Source organism: Rutidosis leptorrhynchoides, chromosome 2, assembly GCF_046630445.1.
Source record: "Rutidosis leptorrhynchoides isolate AG116_Rl617_1_P2 chromosome 2, CSIRO_AGI_Rlap_v1, whole genome shotgun sequence".
NCBI classification, from domain to species: Eukaryota; Viridiplantae; Streptophyta; class Magnoliopsida; order Asterales; family Asteraceae; genus Rutidosis; species Rutidosis leptorrhynchoides.
In genome coordinates this window covers 342,650,960-342,664,288 of record NC_092334.1, presented here as the reverse complement: position 1 = coordinate 342,664,288, position 13,329 = coordinate 342,650,960, and positions in this window count along the sequence as shown.

Below are 13,329 nucleotides of genomic sequence, written 5' to 3'. Positions count from 1 at the left end.
GTATTGGTACCGAAAAACCGATACCAATACTGATACCGAACTGGGTACGTACCATTATTTTGGTACGGTATTCGGGAGAGGCTATTGTCTCTTTTCAGTATTGGTACTTGATCGAACATAAATCTGCTCAAATAGCAAAATTGATGTCGAGTGCTTGAGGGAGTGTTTAAGAACGTTCATAGATCCACTACTCTCTGATATGTTGCCCCCGCATAAATCCACTACTCTCTGATATGTTGCCCCCGCATTCTTCAACCCGAAGGGAATTTTTTTGTAACAATAGATGCCCCGATCAGTGTGAAATGCGGTTTTGTCTTCATCCCCTACTGCCATCTGAATCTGGTGATACCCCTTATATGCGTCCAAAAAGCATTTGAACCTGAAACCGGAAAGGGATTCAACTTTCCAGTCAATCTCAGGCAGAGGATAATTATCCTTAGGGGCACGCCTTATTAATGTCCTTAAAATCGATACACATGTGCCACGATCCGTCCCCCCCCCTTTTTTTTAACCAAAACAGGATTCACGACCCACGTCAGATACCGCACCTGAAATGTCCCGTTCTTATTGATTAAAAACGTTCCATATTAATTGATTTCGTTGCGAGGTTTTGACCTCTATATGAGACGTTTTTCAAAGACTGCATTCATTTTAAAACAAACCATAACCTTTATTTCATCAATAAAGGTTTAAAAAGCTTTACGTAGATTATCAAATAATGATAATCTAAAATATCCTATTTACACACGACCATTACATAATGGTTTACAATACAAATATGTTACAACAAAATAAGTTTCTTGAATGCAGTTTTTACACAATATCATACAAGCATGGACTCCAAATCTCGTCCTTATTTAAGTATGCGACAGCGGAAGCTCTTAGTATTCACCTGAGAATAAACATGCTTTAAACGTCAACAAAAATGTTGGTGAGTTATAGGTTTAACCTATATATATCAAATCGTAACAATAGACCACAAGATTTCATATTTCAATACACATCCCATACATAGAGATAAAAATCATTCATATGGTGAACACCTGGTAACCGACATTAACAAGATGCATATTTAAGAATATCCCCATCATTCCGGGACACCCTTCGGATATGATATAAATTTCGAAGTACTAAAGCATCCGGTACTTTGGATGGGGTTTGTTAGGCCCAATAGATCTATCTTTAGGATTCGCGTCAATTAGGGTGTCTGTTCCCTAATTCTTAGATTACCAGACTTAATAAAAAAAAGGGGCATATTCGATTTCGATAATTCAACCATAGAATGTAGTTTCACGTACTTGTGTCTATTTTGTAAATCATTTATAAAACCTGCATGTATTCTCATCCCAAAAATATTAGATTTTAAAAGTGGGACTATAACTCACTTTCACAGATTTTTACTTCGTCGGGAAGTAAGACTTGGCCACTGGTTGATTCACGAACCTATAACAATATATACATATATATCAAAGTATGTTCAAAATATATTTACAACACTTTTAATATATTTTGATGTTTTAAGTTTATTAAGTCAGCTGTCCTCGTTAGTAACCTACAACTAGTTGTCCACAGTTAGATGTACAGAAATAAATCGATAAATATTATCTTGAATCAATCCACGACCCAGTGTATACGTATCTCAGTATTGATCACAACTCAAACTATATATATTTTGGAATCAACCTCAACCCTGTATAGCTAACTCCAACATTCACATATAGAGTGTCTATGGTTGTTCCGAAATATATATAGATGTGTCGACATGATAGGTCGAAACATTGTATACGTGTCTATGGTATCTCAAGATTACATAATATACAATACAAGTTGATTAAGTTATGGTTGGAATAGATTTGTTATCAATTTTCACGTAGCTAAAATGAGAAAAATTATCCAATCTTGTTTTACCCATAACTTCTTCATTTTAAATCCGTTTTGAGTGAATCAAATTGCTATGATTTCATATTGAACTCTATTTTATGAATCTAAACAGAAAAAGTATAGGTTTATAGTCGGAAAAATAAGTTACAAGTCGTTTTTGTAAAGGTAGTCATTTCAGTCGAAAGAACGACGTCTAGATGACCATTTTAGAAAACATACTTCCACTTTGAGTTTAACCATAATTTTTGGATATAGTTTCATGTTCATAATAAAAATCATTTTCTCAGAATAACAACTTTTAAATCAAAGTTTATCATAGTTTTTAATTAACTAACCCAAAACAGCCCGCGGTGTTACTACGACGGCGTAAATCCGGTTTTACGGTGTTTTTCGTGTTTCCAGGTTTTAAATCATTAAGTTAGCATATCATATAGATATAGAACATGTGTTTAGTTGATTTTAAAAGTCAAGTTAGAAGGATTAACTTTTGTTTGCGAACAAGTTTAGAATTAACTAAACTATGTTCTAGTGATTACAAGTTTAAACCTTCGAATAAGATAGCTTTATATGTATGAATCGAATGATGTTATGAACATCATTACTACCTTAAGTTCCTTGGATGAACCTACTGGAAAAGAGAAAAATGGATCTAGCTTCAATGGATCCTTGGATGGCTCAAAGTTCTTGAAGCAAAATCATGACACGAAAACAAGTTCAAGTAAGATCATCACTTGAAATAAGATTGTTATAGTTATAGAAATTGAACCAAAGTTTGAATATGATTATTACCTTGTATTAGAATGATAACCTACTGTAAGAAACAAAGATTTCTTGAGGTTGGATGATCACCTTACAAGATTGGAAGTGAGCTAGCAATCTTGAAAGTATTCTTGATTTTATGAAACTAGAACTTTTGGAATTTATGAAGAACACTTAGAACTTGAAGATAGAACTTGAGAGAGATCAATTAGATGAAGAAAATTGAAGAATTAAAGTGTTTGTAGGTGTTTTTGGTCGTTGGTGTATGGATTAGATATAAAGGATATGTAATTTTGTTTTCATGTAAATAAGTCATGAATGATTACTCATATTTTTGTAATTTTATGAGATATTTCATGCTAGTTGCCAAATGATGGTTCCCACATGTGTTAGGTGACTCACATGGGCTGCTAAGAGCTGATCATTGGAGTGTATATACCAATAGTACATACATCTAAAAGCTGTGTATTGTACGGGTACGAATACGGGTGCATACGAGTAGAATTGTTGATGAAACTGAACGAGGATGTAATTGTAAGCATTTTTGTTAAGTAGAAGTATTTTGATAAGTGTCTTGAAGTCTTTCAAAAGTGTATGAATACATATTAAAACACTACATGTATATACATTTTAACTGAGTCGTTAAGTCATCGTTAGTCGTTACATGTAAATGTTGTTTTGAAACCTTTAGGTTAACGATCTTGTTAAATGTTGTTAACCCAATGTTTATAATATCAAAAGAGATTTTAAATTATTATATTATCATGATATTATGATGTACGAATATCTCTTAATATGATATATATACATTAAATGTCGTTACAACGATAATCGTTACATATATGTCTCGTTTCAAAATCATTAAGTTAGTAGTCTTGTTTTTACATATGTAGTTCATTGTTAATATACTTAATGATATGTTTACATATCATAATATCATGTTAACTATATATATAACCATATATATGTCATCATATAGTTTTTACAAGTTTTAACGTTCGTGAATCACCGGTCAACTTGGGTGGTCAATTGTCTGTATGAAACCTATTTCAATTAATCAAGTCTTAACAAGTTTGATTGCTTAACATGTTGGAAACATTTAATCATGTAAATATCAATCTCAATTAATATATATAAACATGGAAAAGTTCGGGTCACTACAGCACCTCTCTGAGAATGTTCGATGAACCAGCTTGTCCACCTCCAACCTCAACCATTCGCTTCTTTCTGGTGCCATCGGGCGCTTCTTTTGTCGCATAGGAGTCAAGTTCGGTTTCACATGTAGCTCGTGCTCGGCGATATGTCGTGGTACCCCAGTCATATCAGTTTTACACCACGTGAAGATATCCATGTTGGCTATCAATAGGTCACGCAAACGGACCTTGATGCCATCAGAAAGGTTGCCCCCAATTTGAATTCGCTTATCAGGGTAGTTTGGGTTGACTATGATGGAACTGCTTTGTATTTGTTCTTTGACTGTAGGCAATGGTTTAGGCGGTGTTACCGAAGCGCATAACACTCTTCCGATGAATTGAAGTTTTTCGTTGATTTGGATTTCATCTAACGGAATAGTGAGATCTTCTTTAGCAAAACATTTCTTCAAATTCGAGACGTGGAAAGTGTTATGTACAGCCGCGAGTTGTTGAGGTAACTCAAGTCGGTAAGCTACTGGTCCGACACGATCAATAATCTTGAATGGTCCAATATACCTTGGATTTAATTTCCCTCGTTTACCAAATCGAACAACGCCTTTCCAAGGTGCAACTTTAAGCATGACCATCTCTCCAATTTCAAATTCTATATCTTTTCTTTTAATGTCAGCGTAGCTCTTTTGTCGACTTTGGGCGGTTTTCAACCGTTGTTGAATTTGGATGATCTTCTCGGTAGTTTCTTGTATAATCTCCGGACCCGTAATCTGTCTATCCCCCACTTCACTCCAACAAATCGGAGACCTGCACTTTCTACCATAAAGTGCTTCAAACAGCGCCATCTCAATGCTTGAATGGTAGCTGTTGTTGTAGGAAAATTCTGCTAATGGTAGATGTCGATCCCAACTGTTTCCGAAATCAATAACACATGCTCGTAACATGTCTTCAAGCGTTTGTATCGTCCTTTCGCTCTGCCCATCAGTTTGTGGATGATAGGCAGTACTTATGTCTAGACGAGTTCCTAATGCTTGCTGTAATGTCTGCCAGAATCTTGAAATAAATCTGCCATCCCTATCAGAGATAATAGAGATTGGTATTCCATGTCTGGAGATGACTTCCTTCAAATACAGTCGTGCTAACTTCTCCATCTTGTCATCTTCTCTTATTGGCAAGAAGTGTGCTGATTTGGTGAGACGATCAACTATTACCCAAATAGTATCAAAACCACTTGCAGTCCTTGGCAATTTAGTGATGAAATCCATGGTAATGTTTTCCCATTTCCATTCCGGGATTTCAGGTTGTTGAAGTAGACCTGATGGTTTCTGATGCTCAGCTTTGACCTTAGAACACGTCAAACATTCTCCTACGTATTTAGCAACATCGGCTTTCATACCCGGCCACCAAAAATGTTTCTTGAGATCCTTGTACATCTTCCCCGTTCCAGGATGTATTGAGTATCTGGTTTTATGAGCTTCTCTAAGTACCATTTCTCTCATATCTCCAAATTTTGGTACCCAAATCCTTTCAGCCCTATACCGGGTTCCGTCTTCCCGAATATTAAGATGCTTCTCTGATCCTTTGGGTATTTCATCCTTTAAATTTCCCTCTTTTAAAACTCCTTGTTGCGCCTCCTTTATTTGAGTAGTAAGGTTATTATGAATCATTATATTCATAGATTTTACTCGAATGGGTTCTCTGTCCTTCCTGCTCAAGGCATCGGCTACCACATTTGCCTTCCCCGGGTGGTAACGAATCTCAAAGTCGTAATCATTCAACAATTCAATCCACCTACGCTGCCTCATATTCAGTTGTTTCTGATTAAATATGTGTTGAAGACTTTTGTGGTCGGTATATATAATACTTTTGACCCCATATAAGTAGTGCCTCCAAGTCTTTAATGCAAAAACAACCGCGCCTAATTCCAAATCATGCGTCGTATAATTTTGTTCGTGAATCTTCAATTGTCTAGACGCATAAGCAATCACCTTCGTTCGTTGCATTAATACACAACCGAGACCTTGCTTTGATGCGTCACAATAAATCACAAAATCATCATTCCCTTCAGGCAATGACAATATAGGTGCCGTAGTTAGCTTTTTCTTCAATAACTGAAACGCTTTCTCTTGTTCATCATTCCATTCAAATTTCTTCCCTTTATGCGTTAATGCAGTCAAGGGTTTTGCTATTCTGGAAAAGTCTTGGATGAACCTTCTGTAGTAACCAGCTAGTCCTAAAAACTGGCGTATGTGTTTCAGAGTTTTCGGGGTTTCCCACTTTTCAACAGTTTCTATCTTTGCCGGATCCACCTTAATACCTTATTTGTTCACTATGTGACCGAGGAATTGAACTTCTTCCAACCAAAATGCACACTTTGAAAACTTAGCGTACAATTCTTCTTTCCTCAATACTTCTAACACCTTTCTCAAATGTTCACCGTGTTCTTGGTCATTCTTTGAGTAAATAAGTATGTCATCAATGAAAACAATGACAAACTTGTCAAGGTATGGTCCACACACTCGGTTCATAAGGTCCATGAACACAGCTGGTGCATTAGTTAAACCAAACGGCATGACCATAAACTCGTAATGACCGTAACGTGTTCTGAAAGCAGTCTTTGGAATATCATCTTCTTTCACCCGCATTTGATGGTACCCGGAACGTAAGTCAATCTTTGAATAAACAGACGAGCCTTGTAGTTGATCAAATAAGTCGTCGATTCTCGATAGTGGGTAGCGGTTCTTGATGGTAAGTTTGTTCAACTCTCGGTAGTCGATACACAACCTGAATGTACCATCTTTCTTCTTGACAAGCAAAACAGGAGCTCCCCACGGTGATGTGCTTGGTCGAATGAAACCACGCTCTAAAAGTTCTTGTAATTGGCTTTGCAGTTCTTTCATCTCGCTGGGTGCGAGTCTGTAAGGAGCACGAGCTATTGGTGCAGCTCCTGGTACAAGATCTATTTGAAATTCAACGGATCGATGTGGGGGTAATCCCGGTAATTCTTTCGGAAATACATCGGGAAATTCTTTTGCAATGGGAACATCATTGATGCTCTTTTCTTCAGTTTGTACTTTCTCAACGTGTGCTAGAACAGCATAGCAACCTTTTCTTATTAGTTTTTGTGCCTTCAAATTACTAATAAGATGTAGCTTCGTGTTGCCCTTTTCTCCGTACACCATTAAGGGTTTTCCTTTTTCTCGTATAATGCGAATTGCATTTTTGTAACAAACGATCTCTGCTTTCACTTCTTTCAACCAGTCCATACCGATTATCACATCAAAACTCCCTAACTCTACTGGTATCAAATCAATCTTAAATGTTTCGCTAACCAGTTTAATTTCTCGATTCCGACATATATTATCTGCTGAAATTAATTTACCATTTGCTAATTCGAGTAAAAATTTACTATCCAAAGGCGTCAATGGACAACTTAATTTAGCACAAAAATCTCTACTCATATAGCTTCTATCCGCACCCGAATCAAATAAAACGTAAGCAGATTTATTGTCAATAAGAAACGTACCCGTAACAAGCTCCGGGTCTTCTTGTGCCTCTGCCGCATTAATATTGAAAACTCTTCCGCGGCCTTGTCCATTCGTGTTCTCCTGGTTCGGGCAATTTCTAATAATGTGGCCCGGTTTTCCACATTTATAACAAACTACATTGGCATAACTTGCTCCGACACTACTTGCTCCGCCATTACTCGTTCCGACACCATTTGTTCCTTTCGTTCTATTAACCCCTGGTCCGTAGACCTCACACTTCACCGCGCTATGACCATTTCTTTTACACTTGTTGCAAAATTTGGTGCAGAACCCCGAGTGATTCTTTTCACACCTTTGGCATAGCTGCTTCTGATTATTGTTGTTGTTGCGGTTATTATTGTTGTTGGGATGATTGTTGTAGTTGCTGTTGTTGTTGTTGTTGTTGTTGGGCCGTTTGTTGTAGTTGCGATTGATGTTGCGATTGTTGGGATAATTGTTGCGATTATTGTTGTAATTGCTGTTGTTGTTGTATTGGTGATTCTTATCACCGTTTTCCTCCCACTTTCTTTTGACTTGCTTCACATTGGCCTCTTCAGCAGTCTGTTCTTTAATTCTTTCTTCAATCTGGTTCACTAGTTTGTGAGCCATTCTACATGCCTGTTGTATGGAGGCGGGCTCGTGTGAACTTATATCTTCTTGGATTCTTTCCGGTAATCCTTTCACAAACGCGTCGATCTTCTCTTCCTCATCTTCGAACGCTCCCGGACACAATAGGCACAATTCTGTGAATCGTCTTTCATACGTGGTAATATCAAATCCTTGGGTTCGTAACCCTCTAAGTTCTGTCTTGAGCTTATTGACCTCGGTTCTGGGACGGTACTTCTCGTTCATCAAGTGCTTGAATGCTGACCACGGTAGTGCGTACGCATCGTCTTGTCCCACCTGCTCTAGATAGGTATTCCACCATGTTAACGCAGAACCTGTGAAGGTATGCGTAGCATACTTCACTTTGTCCTCTTCAGTACACTTACTTATGGCAAACACCGATTCGACCTTCTCGGTCCACCGTTTCAATCCGATCGGTCCTTCGGTTCCATCAAATTCCAAAGGTTTGCAGGCAGTGAATTCTTTGTAGGTGCATCCTACACGATTTCCTGTACTGCTAGATCCAAGGTTATTGTTGGTATGTAGCGCAGCCTGTACTGCGGCTATGTTTGAAGCTAGAAAAGTACGGAATTCCTCTTCATTCATATTCACGGTGTGTCGAGTAGTCGGTGCCATTTCCTTCAAAATAGTCAAATGGAACAAGTTAATCATACAGAATATTAAGAGTAGTTAATAGTATTTCGTAGCATAATATGAACTCATTTATAAAAGCTTTTTCTTCATATTAGCGTTTTATAAGTTTAAATTCGGGTAGTACCTACCCGTTAAGTTCATACTTAGTAGCTAATATACAATTCAACTACTACAATTCTATATGAAAAACTGATTATAATAATATTTCGCGTTCAAACTTTTATACAATATTTTACAAACTTACAATACCGCTTATTTTACATAAAGCATGAAATATAGCACACAATAACTTTGATACAAGATAGTTGTGAAGATAATTCTAGCTAGTACACAAGTCGTTCAGCAAAGGCAATAAAGACACGTAATTCATACGTCCAGAAACAAGTCATGCATTCTGGTTTTACTAGGACTACTTCCCATCCTTGGTCTTGTGCAACATAACCGTTATGGCCGTTGATAAGACAGCGTGTTGTAACGTCGTCAAAGGGACGAGGGTTACGTAATGTCCAACAGTCCCGTAATAATCTAAAAACCTCATTTCTTACCCCAATTACCGACTCCGTCACTTGTGGAAACGTTTTGTTTAATAGTTGTAGCCCGATGTTCTTGTTCTCACTTTGGTGAGAAGCGAACATTACTAATCCGTAAGCATAACATGCTTCTTTATGTTGCATGTTAGCCGCTTTTTCTAAATCACGAAGTCCAATATTCGGATATATTGAGTCAAAATAATTTCTTAACCCGTTGCGTAAAATAGCATTTGGGTTCCCCGCAATATATGCGTCAAAGTAAACACATCGTAACTTATGGGTTTCCCAATGTGATATCCCCCATCTTTCAAACGAAAGTCTCTTATAAACCAAGACATTCTTGGAACGTTCTTCGAATGTCTTACAAACTGATCTCGCCTTAAATAGTTGTGCCGAGGAATTCTGGCCGACTCTAGACAAGATTTCATCAATCATGTCTCCGGGTAGGTCTCTTAAAATATTGGGTTGTCTATCCATTTTGTGTTTTTAAACTGTAAAATAGACAAGAGTTAGATTCATAAAAAGATACTTATTAATACAAGCAATTTTTACATATATCATAAAGCATAAGAACACTATATTACATATATTACACCACACGAATACAACTATCTTATTCCGACTCGGTCGTTTCTTCTTCTTCGGTTTTGGTTCGTTTTGCCAAGTTTCTAGGGATATATGATGTTCCCCTAATACGAGCCGTCGTTGTCCACATTGGTTTAGAAAAACCTGGTGGTTTAGAGGTTCCCGGGTCATTGTTACAACTTAAGAACTTCGGGGGTTGACGATACATATAAAGTTCATCGGGGTTGGAATTAGATTTCTCTATTTTTATGCCCTTTCCCTTATTATTTTCTTTTGCCTTTTTAAATTCAGTTGGGGTAATTTCTATAACATCATTGGAATTCTCGTCGGAATCCGATTCATCGGAGAATTGGTAATCCTCCCAATATTTTGCTTCCTTGGCGGAAACACCATTGACCATAATTACCCTTGGTCGGTTGGTTGAGGATTCTCTTTTACTTAACCGTTTTATTATTTCCCCCACCGGTTCCGATTCTTCTTCCGGTTCCGATTCTTCGTCCGGTTCCGATTCTTCTTCCGGTTCCGACTCTTCTTCCGGTTCCTCTTCAGGAACTTGTGAATCAGTCCACGAATAATTCCAATTTACATTTGACTCTTCATTATTATTAGGTGAGTCAATGGGACTTGTTCTAGAGGTAGACATCTATCACATAATATCAAACACGTTAAGAGATTAATATATCACATAATATTCATATGTTAAAAATATATAGTTTCCAACAAAAATGTTAAGCAATCATTTTTAAAGAAAACACGGTCGAAGTCCAAAATCACTAATGCATCCTAACAAACTCGATAAGACACACTAATGCAAATTTTCTGGTTCTCTAAGACCAACGCTCGGATACCAACTGAAATGTCCCGTTCTTATTGATTAAAAACGTTCCATATTAATTGATTTCGTTGCGAGGTTTTGACCTCTATATGAGACGTTTTTCAAAGACTGCATTCATTTTAAAACAAACCATAACCTTTATTTCATCAATAAAGGTTTAAAAAGCTTTACGTAGATTATCAAATAATGATAATCTAAAATATCCTGTTTACACACGACCATTACATAATGGTTTACAATACAAATATGTTACAACAAAATAAGTTTCTTGAATGCAGTTTTTACACAATATCATACAAGCATGGACTCCAAATCTCGTCCTTATTTAAGTATGCGACAGCGGAAGCTCTTAGTATTCACCTGAGAATAAACATGCTTTAAACGTCAACAAAAATGTTGGTGAGTTATAGGTTTAACCTATATATATCAAATCGTAACAATAGACCACAAGATTTCATATTTCAATACACATCCCATACATAGAGATAAAAATCATTCATATGGTGAACACCTGGTAACCGACATTAACAAGATGCATATTTAAGAATATCCCCATCATTCCGGGACACCCTTCGAATATGATATAAATTTCGAAGTACTAAAGCATCCGGTACTTTGGATGGGGTTTGTTAGGCCCAATAGATCTATCTTTAGGATTCGCGTCAATTAGGGTGTCTGTTCCCTAATTCTTAGATTACCAGACTTAATAAAAAAAGGGGGCATATTCGATTTCGATAATTCAACCATAGAATGTAGTTTCACGTACTTGTGTCTATTTTTTAAATCATTTATAAAACCTGCATGTATTCTCATCCCAAAAATATTAGATTTTAAAAGTGGGACTATAACTCACTTTCACAGATTTTTACTTCGTCGGGAAGTAAGACTTGGCCACTGGTTGATTCACGAACCTATAACAATATATACATATATATCAAAGTATGTTCAAAATATATTTACAACACTTTTAATATATTTTGATGTTTTAAGTTTATTAAGTCAGCTGTCCTCGTTAGTAACCTACAACTAGTTGTCCACAGTTAGATGTACAGAAATAAATCGATAAATATTATCTTGAATCAATCCACGACCCAGTGTATACGTATCTCAGTATTGATCACAACTCAAACTATATATATTTTGGAATCAACCTCAACCCTGTATAGCTAACTCCAACATTCACATATAGAGTGTCTATGGTTGTTCCGAAATATATATAGATGTGTCGACATGATAGGTCGAAACATTGTATACGTGTCTATGGTATCTCAAGATTACATAATATACAATACAAGTTGATTAAGTTATGGTTGGAATAGATTTGTTATCAATTTTCACGTAGCTAAAATGAGAAAAATTATCCAATCTTGTTTTACCCATAACTTCTTCATTTTAAATCCGTTTTGAGTGAATCAAATTGCTATGATTTCATATTGAACTCTATTTTATGAATCTAAACAGAAAAAGTATAGGTTTATAGTCGGAAAAATAAGTTACAAGTCGTTTTTGTAAAGGTAGTCATTTCAGTCGAAAGAACGACGTCTAGATGACCATTTTAGAAAACATACTTCCACTTTGAGTTTAACCATAATTTTTGGATATAGTTTCATGTTCATAATAAAAATCATTTTCTCAGAATAACAACTTTTAAATCAAAGTTTATCATAGTTTTTAATTAACTAACCCAAAACAGCCCGCGGTGTTACTACGACGGCGTAAATCCGGTTTTACGGTGTTTTTCGTGTTTCCAGGTTTTAAATCATTAAGTTAGCATATCATATAGATATAGAACATGTGTTTAGTTGATTTTAAAAGTCAAGTTAGAAGGATTAACTTTTGTTTGCGAACAAGTTTAGAATTAACTAAACTATGTTCTAGTGATTACAAGTTTAAACCTTCGAATAAGATAGCTTTATATGTATGAATCGAATGATGTTATGAACATCATTACTACCTTAAGTTCCTTGGATGAACCTACTGGAAAAGAGAAAAATGGATCTAGCTTCAATGGATCCTTGGATGGCTCAAAGTTCTTGAAGCAAAATCATGACACGAAAACAAGTTCAAGTAAGATCATCACTTGAAATAAGATTGTTATAGTTATAGAAATTGAACCAAAGTTTGAATATGATTATTACCTTGTATTAGAATGATAACCTACTGTAAGAAACAAAGATTTCTTGAGGTTGGATGATCACCTTACAAGATTGGAAGTGAGCTAGCAATCTTGAAAGTATTCTTGATTTTATGAAACTAGAACTTTTGGAATTTATGAAGAACACTTAGAACTTGAAGATAGAACTTGAGAGAGATCAATTAGATGAAGAAAATTGAAGAATTAAAGTGTTTGTAGGTGTTTTTGGTCGTTGGTGTATGGATTAGATATAAAGGATATGTAATTTTGTTTTCATGTAAATAAGTCATGAATGATTACTCATATTTTTGTAATTTTATGAGATATTTCATGCTAGTTGCCAAATGATGGTTCCCACATGTGTTAGGTGACTCACATGGGCTGCTAAGAGCTGATCATTGGAGTGTATATACCAATAGTACATACATCTAAAAGCTGTGTATTGTACGGGTACGAATACGGGTGCATACGAGTAGAATTGTTGATGAAACTGAACGAGGATGTAATTGTAAGCATTTTTGTTAAGTAGAAGTATTTTGATAAGTGTCTTGAAGTCTTTCAAAAGTGTATGAATACATATTAAAACACTACATGTATATACATTTTAACTGAGTCGTTAAGTCATCGTTAGTCGTTACATGTAAATGTTGTTTTGAAACCTTTAGGTTAACGA